Genomic DNA, 12,857 nt, shown 5'->3' on the forward strand with positions numbered 1-12,857 from the left:
GTTCAGTCACTCAGTTGTGTCTGACTTTTTGCGACCCCATGGACTGCAGCATGCCAGGCTTCCCTGTCCATCACCAACTCCTGGAGCCTGCTCAAATTCACGTCTATTGAGTCAGTGATGCCATCAAACTATCTCATCCTCTGTCGTCCCCTTCTTCTCCTGCCTTCAATCTTTCCCAGCATCAGGGTCTTTTCCAGTGAGTCAGTTCTTCATATCAGGTGGCCAATGTATTGGATGATACAACTAGAGAACTTTTAAAACTCTACCTTATAAAAACTCTATTTAAACTAAGAGTTGAGAGAAGTGCTCTGAGACTCAATAACTAGAAAATTCATGTTAGTTTTTGTTAAATCCACGGAAAGTTTTTTTTTTTTTTTCGAAATTGTTTATTTTAAAATTACCTTCCCAACAAACCATGAAAACACTTGGACGTTATTTTATGGTTTTTCATTGAAAACATAACTACATTGTAAATGGAGTTTTAACGTTAGACAAAGAATTGATCAAAATCTAAGGACACTATTATGTAAGGACAATGCTAAAAATGGATAAGAAGTTTCATTTGGTGAGGTTAATCTCAAGGATGCATAACCGTATCATGTTGGACGGATTAAAAAAAGGTAGTGACCTTGTGCTTTTCTTCAACTAAGGTCCTTACCAAAACCTTAGGTTTTATACAGGTGTCAAACTCCCACCTGGAAAGGGATAGTATTCTATATTACACCTAAGTTTACCTTAAATAACTGAAGCCCAAGGCAACAGTTGTTTAACTTAACAGTCAAATAATGACTACATAATTTAGTACATTAAAATAAAACTAGACAGTAATAACTGACTGTTTCAAAAAATACACAACTGGGGAAAATTATCACTGTACAGGTGTTAAAGTGACCACTCAGAAGGCTGACAGTGCAAGACATGCTTTTCCAGTTACAAGCTCAAAACAGGAGTGCAAACGAAATTAAAGCTTTTGGTGAAAGTCGAAGGATAAGGAAAGCCTGAAATTAATATTAGAAAGCTTCCCTCAGGTCACCCCCCAGAAATGAAACAATCAAAATGCTTTTTCATAGTACAATTTTCTTCAGTGAACTGTTTTTCAATGGCAAAACAACTGCATCCCATAAGTTGGGTTCCCTACTCACACCACTGGTCACGGCCACAATGGATCAATGAGCACACACCGTGGTGAGTCAGGAATAGTCATAGTTACCAGAGGTCTGATATCAACATAAAGAATTTGGGGCTCTGTCTTAGCCAGTGTACCTGAACCCTACAGAGAACAGCTAAAGCAGCGGGCTTTAAGACTCTCTTATCCTGTAAAACCGGAGGACAAATGGACATACAAATAGCACTCCCCCTCACCCACCGAAGCAAGCTGTTGTGGTGGAAGATGTTAAGCGCTTAAACGAACTAAGACACTGCTCTAAAAAGTGGAGAAGTATAGAGGTTCAAGATCAATACCAGTGCAAGAGCTTTTTTAAGTGAGTTGACTAGGCAACGCATGCATGCATCCATGCAAATGTAGGTCATGGCCCCAAAAGAGAACTGAAAACATGTATATAACAACTGGATAAGTCCCTTGCCAGTAGTTTATAAAAATATATAGTCAATACTGTAGAGGCCCCTTCTACAGTCAATACTATGGAAGTCCGTTTTAGTTACCCATTACTTCAATACCAAAAAGCATTTACTACTTTTCAGACATTCCAGACAAAGGTCACTTATAACAAAATGTCAACTTTTTTTTTTTAAAAAACAAGATACTGTCCATTTAAAAAGTAGGTCTTCTCTTTCAAGTGAACAGGACATTTTCTGTATTAAACTTAGTTTCTAGTCTGTCAAGACTGGTTTAAGATCCTTATGTAATGTGCATATATGCAGAAACAAATTTGCTTTAAACATTATCTGCACACAAAAGAGGTTAACTTCTCAAAACATGATAGAATAGGTCTGGTTAGTACAAATCTATTGCAAAGTAAAAAGATTCTGTGCATCAGTTCAACGAGGAGAAGCAGGAAAAAAAAAAAAGTCCCAACCATGAGAGTTCAAGTTTAAGTTGTGTTCTGAAAGCCTAGAGCTGAGAGACACCGTGTCGTGCAGTGTCCAGATACGCAGAACTGGTCAAGCTACAAAGCCAGGTCTTCCTCTGGCGCTAGAAGCACATTCCGATTTACTTTCTATTCCGGAGACGTTTAGATTTCCTAAGAGAGTCTATGGCTTCTGCGGCCTTTCTTCGTTTCTGAGGAGACTCTTCACTCTGCCCAGACCCTGAGGAGTTCCCCACTGCGCTCTCCATTACTTCCCGCAGTTTGCGCTCCAGCTCTGCCAACCGTGCGTTCTGCTCACCTATGATCTGGGTCTGCTCTAGCAGTTTCTGGTCCTGGTCTTGAAGCTGTTTCTGCTGTTCTTGCACTTTGGTGCGAAGCTCAGAAATTTCACGCCTGAGAACAGTCACCCCAGCACCATTTGTCTTAACCTGCTGCTGGAGTTTGGTAACCTCTTGTCTTGAAGGGTTTTGCTTGGAGAACAGTTGCATTGTAGTCAAGGCTGCAGAAGGTCCTGGAACTGGAGGAGAGCCCATGAGTCTTCCAGATACATCTGATCCTGGCAATTTCCTCTTTAGAATTGGAACAATCTTTTCATCAAAGTATTCCATTGCCATGGAGGAAATATCCCTTAACTCTTGAAGTACTTCATGAGCTCGCTGAGGGGCTCTGGTAGAATTGACATATCTCAACACACGATAAATCTCATCAATCACCTTTCCCGGGATGAAGCAACAGAGATTGGAGTCCACATACTTCATGAAAGTCATATTTAATAATGACAGCCTTGTTTCAACAGCAGCGAGGATGTCTGCATGCCGAGCTAATGAATGGTTTCTCCTTTCTGACTCTCTCCTTGGGAGCTGTGCTTTAACTTGTTTCTGACATAGATTATGGTACCTTTCCACCTTTAGAAATCCCTGATTCAACATTCTCTGGCAGACCAAGTCCATTCTTTTACAAACCAGACGGAGCTGGCTAATTTCGTCGTAGGACATAAAGCTGAGGATGTTCTCGATGGCTACGATGGGCAGCGCCACCAGCGTGTTGTTTTGAGGCAGCTGGTCCGGAGCCAGCCCCGGGGCTGGGGACGCCTGGGACCCCGGCTGCGGGGGCTGGGGCGGGGGCGGTGGGGGCAGTCGCTGGGTAGAGGCGATGGCCGAAGGGGAGCCGCCGTCGCCGTGACCGCCGCCTCCTTCCTCAGCCATCCGCTCCTCCGACGCTGCCGCCATCTTGGGGGTTTGATTCCTTCCCCCCTCTGCCGGAAAGTTTTTTTTTCAAGCTCCTTTTCATTACTGAACCTGTTTGCTGAAGCAAGTGGACAGAGTGAGCAGATGTCTGGAGGAAAGGGGGCTAGCTCCCCCTGGCGGTGAGTTCCCTTCATAACACTGAAATCAGACTCTCCAGTAGGTGGAAGTGGAGAAGGAAATGGCAACTCACTCCAGTACACTTGCCTGGAAAATCCCATGGACGAAGGAGCCTGGTAGGCTACAGTCCATGGGGTCGCGAAGAGTCGGACACGACTGAGCGACTTCACTTTCACTTTTCACTCTCATGCATTGGAGAAGGAAATGGCAACCCACTCCAGTATTCTTGCCTGGAGAATCCCATGGACAGAGGAGCCTGGTGGGCTGCTGTCTATGGGGTCGCACAGGGTCAGACACGACTGAAGCGGGTTAGCATCAGCAGTAGGTGGAAGGCAGTGAGAAAATAACCCTCGGGGAGGCAAGGGGAATTATCAGTAGAGACCACTGGGTCATTAGCTATGCTAGGATTAATATGTTGAACCAGACTTGGTTATCTCACGCTTCTCCTGTGTCCTGGCAGTAATCTGGTGGTGCAGCAACATTCACTGGACCAGACATTGATCCACTGAAAGAGAGTGCGCCCTCTCCTGGATGGACGACGAACGCTCAGGTCTCAGTATGAGAAAAGCTGATATCCAAGCCCCAGCCACCAAGCCCTCTCATCCTCCCAGTTTGGCCAGGGTCTCCTGGCCCGCTCTCCTGTCCTAACCCCTAATACTGGAGTGACCCGGGACTCAGTTCTTAGATCTATTCTCTCACTCTCTCAAGATATCTGGTCCAGTTTCAGGTTTTTAAATATATCTTTATGTGGATGATTCCCAAATTGAAACCTCCCATCTCACTCTTTCCTGAACTCTAGACTTATCTATAACTGTCTAATGACATCTCCATATGCATGTCAGGCAAGTGTCTCCCACGGAACTGATCCCATACTGCACTCCTAACCCTCACACAAACTTCCTCCATGTTCAGCCTTGTTACTCACTCAGTCATGTCTGTTTGTGAAGTGGTCAAACAAGAGATGGCAAGAGAGAACGTCAACATTCTAGGAACTAAAATGGACTGGAATGGGTGAATTTAACTCAGATGACCATTATATCTACTACTGCGGGCAGGAATCCCTCAGAAGAAATGGAGTAGACATCATGGTCAACAAAAGAGTCCAAAATGCGGTACTTGGATGCAATCACAAAAATGACAGAATGATCTCTGTTCGTCTCCAAAGCAAACCATTCAATATCACAGTAATCCAAGTCTGTGCTGCAACCAGTAATGCTGAAGAAGCTGAAGTTGAACGGTTCTATGAAGACCTACAAGACCTTTTAGAACTAACACCCAAAAAAGATGTCCTTTTCATTTAGGGGACTGGAATGCAAAAGTAGGAAGTCAAGAAACACCTGGAGTAACAGGCAAATTTGGCCTTGGAATGTGGAATGAAGCAGTGCAAAGACTAATAGAGTTTTGCCAAGAAAATGCACTAGTCATAGCAAACACCCTCTTCCAACAACACAAGAGAAGACTCTACACATGGACATCACCAGATGGTCAATACCGAAATCAGATTGATTATATTCTTTGCAGCCAAAGATGGAGAAGCTCTATACAGTCAACAAAAACAAGACCAGAAGCTGACTGTGGCTCAGATCAGGAATTCCTTATTACCAAATTCAGACTCAAATTGAAGAAAGTAGGGAAAACCACTAGACTATTCAGGTATGACCTAAATCAAATCCCTTATGAATATACAGTGGAAGTGAGAAATAGATTTAAGGGCCTAGATCTGATAGCTAGAGTACCTGATGAACTATGGAATGAGGTTTGTGACATTGTACAGGAGACATGGATCAAGACCATCCCCATGGAAAAGAAATGCAAAAAAGCAAAATGGCTGTCTGCGGAGGCCTTACAAATAGCTGTGAAAAGAAGAGAAGTGAAAAGCAAAGGAGAAAAGGAAAGATATAAGCATCTGAATGCAGAATTCCAAAGAATAGCAAGAAGAGATAAGAAAGCCTTCTTTAGCGATCAATGCAAAGAAATAGAGGAAAAGAACAGAATGGGAAAGACTAGAGATCTCTTCAAGAAAATTAGAGACAGCAAGGGAAAATTTCATGCAAAGATGGGCTCGATAAAGGACAGAAATGGTATGGACCTAACAGAAGCAGAAGATATTAAGAAGAGGTGGCAATAATTAATGGAAGAACTGTACAAAAAGATCTTCATGACCTGGATAATCACGATGGTGTGATCACTCACCTAGAGCCAGACATCCTGGAATGTGAAGTTAAGTGGGCCTTAGAAAGCATCACTATGAACAAAGCTAGTGGAGGTGATGGCATTCCAGTAGAGCTATTTCAAATCCTGAAAGATGATGCTGTGAAAGTGCTGCACTCAATATGCCAGCAAATTTGGAAAACTCAGCAGTGGCCACAGGACTTGAAAAGGTCAGTTTTCATTCCAATCCCAAAGAAAGGCAATGCCAAAGAATGCTCAAACTACTGTACAATTGCACTCATCTCACACGCTAATAAAGTAATGCCCAAAATTCTCCAAGCCAGGCTTCAGCAATACGTGAACTGTGAACTTCCTGATGTTCAAGCTGGTTTTAGAAAAGGCAGAGGAACCAGAGATCAAATTGCCAACATCTTCTGGATCATGGAAAAAGCAAGAGAGTCCCAGAAAAACATCTATTTCTGCTTTATTGCCTATGCCAAAGCCTTTGACTCTGTGGATCACAATAAACTGTGGAAAATTCTGAAAGAGATGGGAATACCAGACCACCTGACCTGCCTCTTGAGAAATCTGTATGCAGGTCAGGAAGCAAGAGTTAGAACTGAACATGGAACAACAGACTGGTTCCAACTAGGAAAAGGAGTACGTCAAGGCTGTATATTGTCACCCTGCTTATTCAACTTATATGCAGAACACATCATGAGAAATGCTGGACTGGAAGAAACACAAGCTGGAATCAAGATTGTCGGGAGAAATATCAATAACCTCAGGTATGCAGATGACACCACCCTTATGGCAGAAAGTGAAGAGGAACTCAAAAGCCTCTTGATGAAAGTGAAAGAGGAGAGTGAAAAAGTTGGCTTAAAGCTCAACATTCAGAAAACGAAGATCATGGCATCCGGTCCCATCACTTCATAGGAAATAGACAGGGAAACAGTGGAAACAGTGTCAGACTTTATTTTTGGGGGCTCCAAAATCACTGCAGATGGTGACTGCAGCCATGAAATTAAAAGATGCTTACTCCTTGGAAGAAAAGTTATGACCAATCTAGATAGTATATTCAAAAGCAGAGGCATTACTTTGCCGGCTAAGGTCCGTCTAGTCAAGGCTATGGTTTTTCCTGTGGTCATGTATGGATGTGAGAGTTGGACTGTGAAGAAGGCTGAGCACCAAAGAATTGATGCTTTTGAACTGTGGTGTTGGAGAAGACTCTTGAGAGTCCCTTGGACTGCAAGGAGATCCAACCAGTCCATTCTGAAGGAGATCAGCCCTGGGATTTCTTTGGAAGGAATGATGGTAAAGCTATAACTCCAGTACTTTGGCCACCTCATGCGAAGAGTTGACTCATTGGAAAAGACTTTGATGCTGGCAGGGATTGGGGGCAGGAGGAGAAGGGGACAACAGAGGATGAGATGGCTGGATGGCATCACGGACTCGATGGACGTGAGTCTGAGTGAACTCCAGGAGTTGGTGATGGACAGGGAGGCCTGGCGTGCTGTGATTCATGGGGTCGCAAAGAGTCGGACACGACTGAGCGACTGAACTGAACTGAACTGGACTGTAGCTCACCAGGCTCCTCTGTCCATGGAATTCTCCAGCAAGAATACTGGAGTGGGTAGCCATTCCCTTATCTGCAGATCTTCTCAAACCAGAGATAAAACAATGGACTCTCGCACTGCAGGAAGATTCTTTACCATCTGAGCCACTAGGGAAGTCCTCCTCATCTCCATTAAGGGAACTGCATTATTCCTGCTGCTCAGTCCGGAAACCATGGTGCCATTCTTAACACCTCTCTTTCTGTCACACTCTGTACCCAATCCATCAGGAAATCCTACTGACTTTAGCATCAAGGGGTATGTGTATAAAACTCAGTCTCTCTCACCAGAATCACCCTGGACAAGCCAATATATACATTCAGTTATTAAGAAATTTATGAGGAATTACCTCATGCAATTATGGAGGCTGAGAAGTGCTATGATCTGCTGTCTGCAAGGTAGAGAAGAAGTGTGAGCACCTGGAGAGTGGGTGGTGTGACTCCTAGTTGGAGCCCAAAGGCCTGAGAACTGGGTTGTTGGGTGGGAGAGCAGAAAACAGATGTCCCAACTTGAGCAGGTGCAACAAGAAGCAGAAGGGGTGAATTCCTCTCTCCTCCACCTTTTTGTTCTATTTAGGTCTTCAACAGACTGGATGATACCCACCCATACTGGGCAGGGCAGTCTATAGAATTCAAATGTTAATCTGGTCCAGAAATAGCCACACAGACACGCACAGAAATATGTTTAATTGGGGCACCCTTTGGAATCACGATGGTGTGATCACTCATCTAGAGCCAGACATCCTGGAATGTGAAGTCAAGTGGGCCTTAGGAAACATCACTATGCACAAAGCTAGTGGAGGTGACGGAATTCCAGTGGAGCTATTTCAAATCCTGAAAGATGATGCTGTGAAAGTGCTGCACTCAATATGCCAGCACATTTGGAAAACTCAGCAGTGGCCACAGGTCAGTTTTCATTCCAATCCCAAAGAAAGGCAATGCCAAAGAATGTTCAAACTACTGCACAATTGTACTCATCTCACACACTAGTAAAGTGATGCTTAAAATTCTCCAAGCCAGGCTTCAGCAATACGTGAACTGTGAACTTCCTGATGTTCAAGCTGGTTTTAGAAAAGGCAGAGGTACCAGAGATTAAATTGCCAACATCCGCTGGATCATGGAAAAAGCAAAAGAGTTCCAGAAAAGCATCTATTTCTGCTTTATTGCCTATGCCAAAGCCTTTGACTCTGTGGATCACAATAAACTGTGGAAAATTCTGAAAGAGATGGGAATACCAGACCACCTGACCTGCCTCTTGAGAAATCTGTATGCAGGTCAGGAAGAAAGAGTTAGAACTGAACATGGAACAACAGACTGGTTCCAAATAGGAAAAGGAGTACGTCAAGGCTGTATATTGTCACCCTGCTAATTTAACTTATATGCAGAGTACATCATGAGAAAAACTGGACTGGATGAAGCACAAGCTGGAATCAAGATTGCCAGGAGAAATATCAATAACCTCAGGTATGCAGATGACACCACCCTTATGGCAGAAAGTGAAGAGGAACTCAAAAGCCTCTTGATGAAAGTGAAAGAGGAGAGTGAAAAAGTTGGCTTAAAGCTCAACATTCAGAAAACGAAGATCATGGCATCCGGTCCCATCACTTCATGGCAAATAGATGGGGAAACAGTGTCATACTTTATTTTTTTGGGCTCCAAAATCACTGCAGATGGTAATTGCAGCCAGCCATGAAATTAAAAGACGCTTACTCTTGGAAGGAAAGTTATGGCCAACCTAGATAGCATATTTAAAACCAGAGACATTACTTTGTCAACAAAGGTCCATCTAGTCAAGGCTATGGTTTTTCCAGTAGTCATGTATGGATGTGAGAGTTGGACTGGAAGAAAGCTGCTGCTACTGCTGCTGCTAAGTCGCTTCCTTCAGTTGTGTCTAACTCTGTGCGACCCCTCAGATGGCAGCCCACCAGGCTCCTCTGTCCCTGGGATTCTCCAGGCAAGAACACTGGAGTGGGTTGCTATTTCCTTCTCCAATGTATGAAAGTGAAAAATCAAAGTGAAGTCGCTCAGTCGTGTCCGACTCTTCGCGACCCCATGGACTGCAGCCTACCAGGCTCCTCCATCTATGGGATTTTCCAGGCAAGAGTACCGGAGTTGGGTGCCATTGCCTTCTGAGTGCCGAAGAATTGATGCTTTTGAACTGTGGCGTTCGAGAAGACTCTTGAGGGTCCTTTGGACTGCAAGAAGATCCAACCAGTGCATCCTAAAGGAGATGAGTCCTGGGTGTTCATTGGAAGGACTGATGTTGAAGCTGAAACTCCAGTACTTTGGCCACCTGATGTGAAGAGCTGACTCATTTGAAAAGACCCCAATGCTGGGAAAGATTGAGGGCAGGAGGAGAAGGGGACGACAGAGGATGAAATGGATGGATGGTATCACCAACTCAATGGACATGGGTTTGGGTGGACTCCAGGAGTTGGTGATGGACAGGGAGGTCTGGCATGCTGCGGTTCCTGGGGTTGCAAAAGTTGGACACGACTGAGTGACTGAACTGAACTGAACTGGTAGCTCAGATGGTAAAGACTCCGCCTGCAATGTGGGAGACCTGGGTTCGATCCCTGGGTTGGGAAGATCCCCTGGAGGAGGGCATGGCAACCCACTCCAGTATTCTTGCCTGGAGAATTCCATGGACAGAGGAGCCTGTTGGGCTACAGTCCACAGGGTCAGAAAGAGTGGGACACGACTGAGCAACTTTCACTGGCTCAGTCAAGTTGACACATGAAATTAACCATTGCAATTACTGAGGTTCAATATGCCATATTTCATCTATAAACATAAGATAGACTTTTTTTCATATTTTAACATCTTGGAAATGGACGTTTTTATAATTGATGTCTTATAATCATCGTCCACTAGGTGGCACTCACGCCATAGTAGTCAATTAGCTATGGGGGCTATATCAATATTGTCTCCGTTCTTTATATTGTCATTACTTCCCTGGATCATTGGTATAATACATGTTAAGCTATAATGCTGCTTAAAATGATTTAAAATATTACATTATAATTTGGTATTGAAACAAAATAACTGTGGGTTCAGCAAGAGAGGAAAACAAAGCAAGGCCTATATTCATCAAAAAAAGCAAATGGCACTAAAGAATTACCACACTACCACATTTTCTTGTAGAACATTCACCAACTATTTTATATGACCTAAGAGGAAAGAAGCCTATAAGTAGATGAAATTACATGTTTTACTGTGAAGATACACATGAAATTATTGCCTTATCACACACCAAGCTGGGGAAATAATGTCAGCATAATCCATGCATCACCCATGATCATTATTAAAACACGGTTTAAAGTTTAACTGGAAGAGTTATTCCTTTCTTTGTGTGAATAGAACCAAGTGTATCTTACACTCAATAAAGCTCATATTTGATGAAATCTGTTTATAACATTCTTCTGTTGGTTTTGCCTATGAACAACTAGTTGTGCGTGAACAGTTGCTCAGTCGTGTTGGACTCTTTGTGACCCCATGGACTGTAGTCCGCCAGGCTCCTCTGTCCATGGGATTTTCCAGGCAAGAATACTGGAGTGGGTTGCCATTTCCTCCACCAGGAGATCTTCCTGACCCAGGGATCAAAACCTGTGTCTCCTGCATTTTCCTGCTTTGGCAGGGTGAGTTTTTACCACTGAGCCACCTGGGTTGAATTGGCTCCAGATTCTTAGGTAATCTTTTTCTCCAAAGGTTCTTTAAAACAATATGTGATATTATTTGTTGCATTAGAGAAAAAACCAAGGTTGGCTTGATTCTTTTGTGCCTTTAACATTGATTTACATTTTCTACTTCAAATAATCCAGAAGTGTTTTTGCTTTTATTATTGGTTTTGCTTTCAGTTAAAAATTTAGTGTCTTATCAATTTTGGTTTCCTATTCTTACTATTTTCAGTATTGATTCATTCATTTATATTAGAGAGCTACAATGTGCCAGGAAGAGAAATACAGAACCACCACCTTTGTTCATCACAGAAAATCCCCACCACTTATAAGTTCTCAATCTTTAGCATCAACGTTTGCCATCTGAGATTCTACTTATTTATTCATTCTATATGTAGACATGTCTCTGTAGTTTATATCTATGATTTTTAATAGTTTATATTGTCAAGTTAGTTTAGTTTTCCTAAGTGTTGATTATTTTTACTATTTCCAAAGTAATCTTGCTTAGTCTATTTTGACTTTTGTTTCTAATATGTGTTTATTCTCTATTTGACTATTCCCCTGGATCCATTCTCTGACTCTTCCTTGTTTGGTGCACTGAAAGGCTCATCCCTTTGAATTTCAATCTGTTGCTGTTCAGTTGCTAAGTTGCGTCTGACTCTTTGTGACCCCATGAACATCTAGGCTTCCCTGTCCTTCATTATTTCTCGGAATTTGCTCAAACTCATTTCCACTGAGTCAGTGATGCTACCTGACCATCGCACCTTCTGTTGCCTTCTCTTATTTCCCTCAATCTTTCCTAGCATCAAGATCTTTTCCAAAGAGTCAGCTCTTAACATCAGGCCAAAGTACTAGAGCTACTTGCGCTGCTTCTAGTAGGCTTCTGACTGCCAAACCAAGTAAATGGAGAGCCATATATCATTTACCCAACTCTACCTCTTACAAGCTGTGTGGCTTTAATCATATCAACTTAATCTGTAAAAATAACTAACATTACCCACTTCACCTTGGTTGTTGTGAATATTAAATGAGATGATACTTGTAACACTCTGAATACAACTGCAGTAGCTCAGTGTGTGGGAGCTATTAATATTATTTGTCTTTGGGTAGAGTGACGTTATAAATGAGAATAAAGCGTAATGTTTCAGAGTTCCCCTGCTTTAGGGTTGTTCATAGGATCTTACTTTTGTAGATCCTAAAAGTCTACCACCACCACCTCATCCCTGCCAGAGGATTCTGGGAAGACGGTAGAGTAGGCTGCACTAGGAATCTCTCTCCCCACACGGACAACAATTGCTCTGGAAGAATCTACCTGATGTAACTCTTTGCGAACTCTGGAGTCTATTGAAGGCTTGCAACTTTCAGAGAAAGACTTGGAGAGTAAATTGTGGTTAATTTCAGCTCTTAACACAGTAGAAGCTACCCATCCTTCATTTTCAGTCTCATGGCAAACAGTTATGCATATGTTTCTGGGGCAGTTGCACACAGTTTGCAGGAAGCAGGGTGGGCAAAAAGAACTTTGTCCTCCAAATATTGCGGGTCTGTGTTCTGTTGGCTGATTGCGGCTCATCACACAAGTGCAGACGAAAAGCAGGGGCCATTCTTCTTGCACAGCTCTCAGTGTTGCAAGTCACACTCTCCCTGGTTGAAATGACTTCCAGGGAATTTAAAGGGCCTGGGCATTTTGAACCCTTATTTACTCCTTAATTTCTCCCTTTTTTCCCTTTTTTAGAACCAGACATTAAAGACTAGACATCTCAGTTATTATCAAAAAGACTAAAGATATCAAGTGTTAGTTAAAATTTAGAGAAAAGAGAACACTTGTACACTGTTGGTGGGAATGTAAATTGGTGCAGTCACTGTGAAAAACAGTGTGAAGACACCTTAAAAAATTAGGACTGAAAACACCATATGATCCAGCAATTCCACTTTTGGGTATATATCCAAAGGAAATGAAATCACTATCCTGAATAGATAGTTGCATCCCCATTTTCACTAAAGCATT

At 42.8% G+C, this 12,857-nt stretch overlaps 1 protein-coding gene and 1 pseudogene across 1 annotated transcript in view; both read right to left on the reverse strand.

The window, feature by feature from the left end:
• CATSPERB (cation channel sperm associated auxiliary subunit beta) overlaps positions 1-12,857 on the reverse strand; it is a 139,195-nt gene that overhangs the window by 44,348 nt on the left and 81,990 nt on the right. The gene's annotated exons all lie outside the window — the stretch shown is intronic.
• LOC138423445 (F-box only protein 28 pseudogene) lies at positions 363-3,302 on the reverse strand (annotated as a pseudogene).

This window comes from Ovis canadensis, chromosome 18, assembly GCF_042477335.2.
Source record: "Ovis canadensis isolate MfBH-ARS-UI-01 breed Bighorn chromosome 18, ARS-UI_OviCan_v2, whole genome shotgun sequence".
Lineage (NCBI taxonomy): Eukaryota > Metazoa > Chordata > Mammalia > Artiodactyla > Bovidae > Ovis > Ovis canadensis.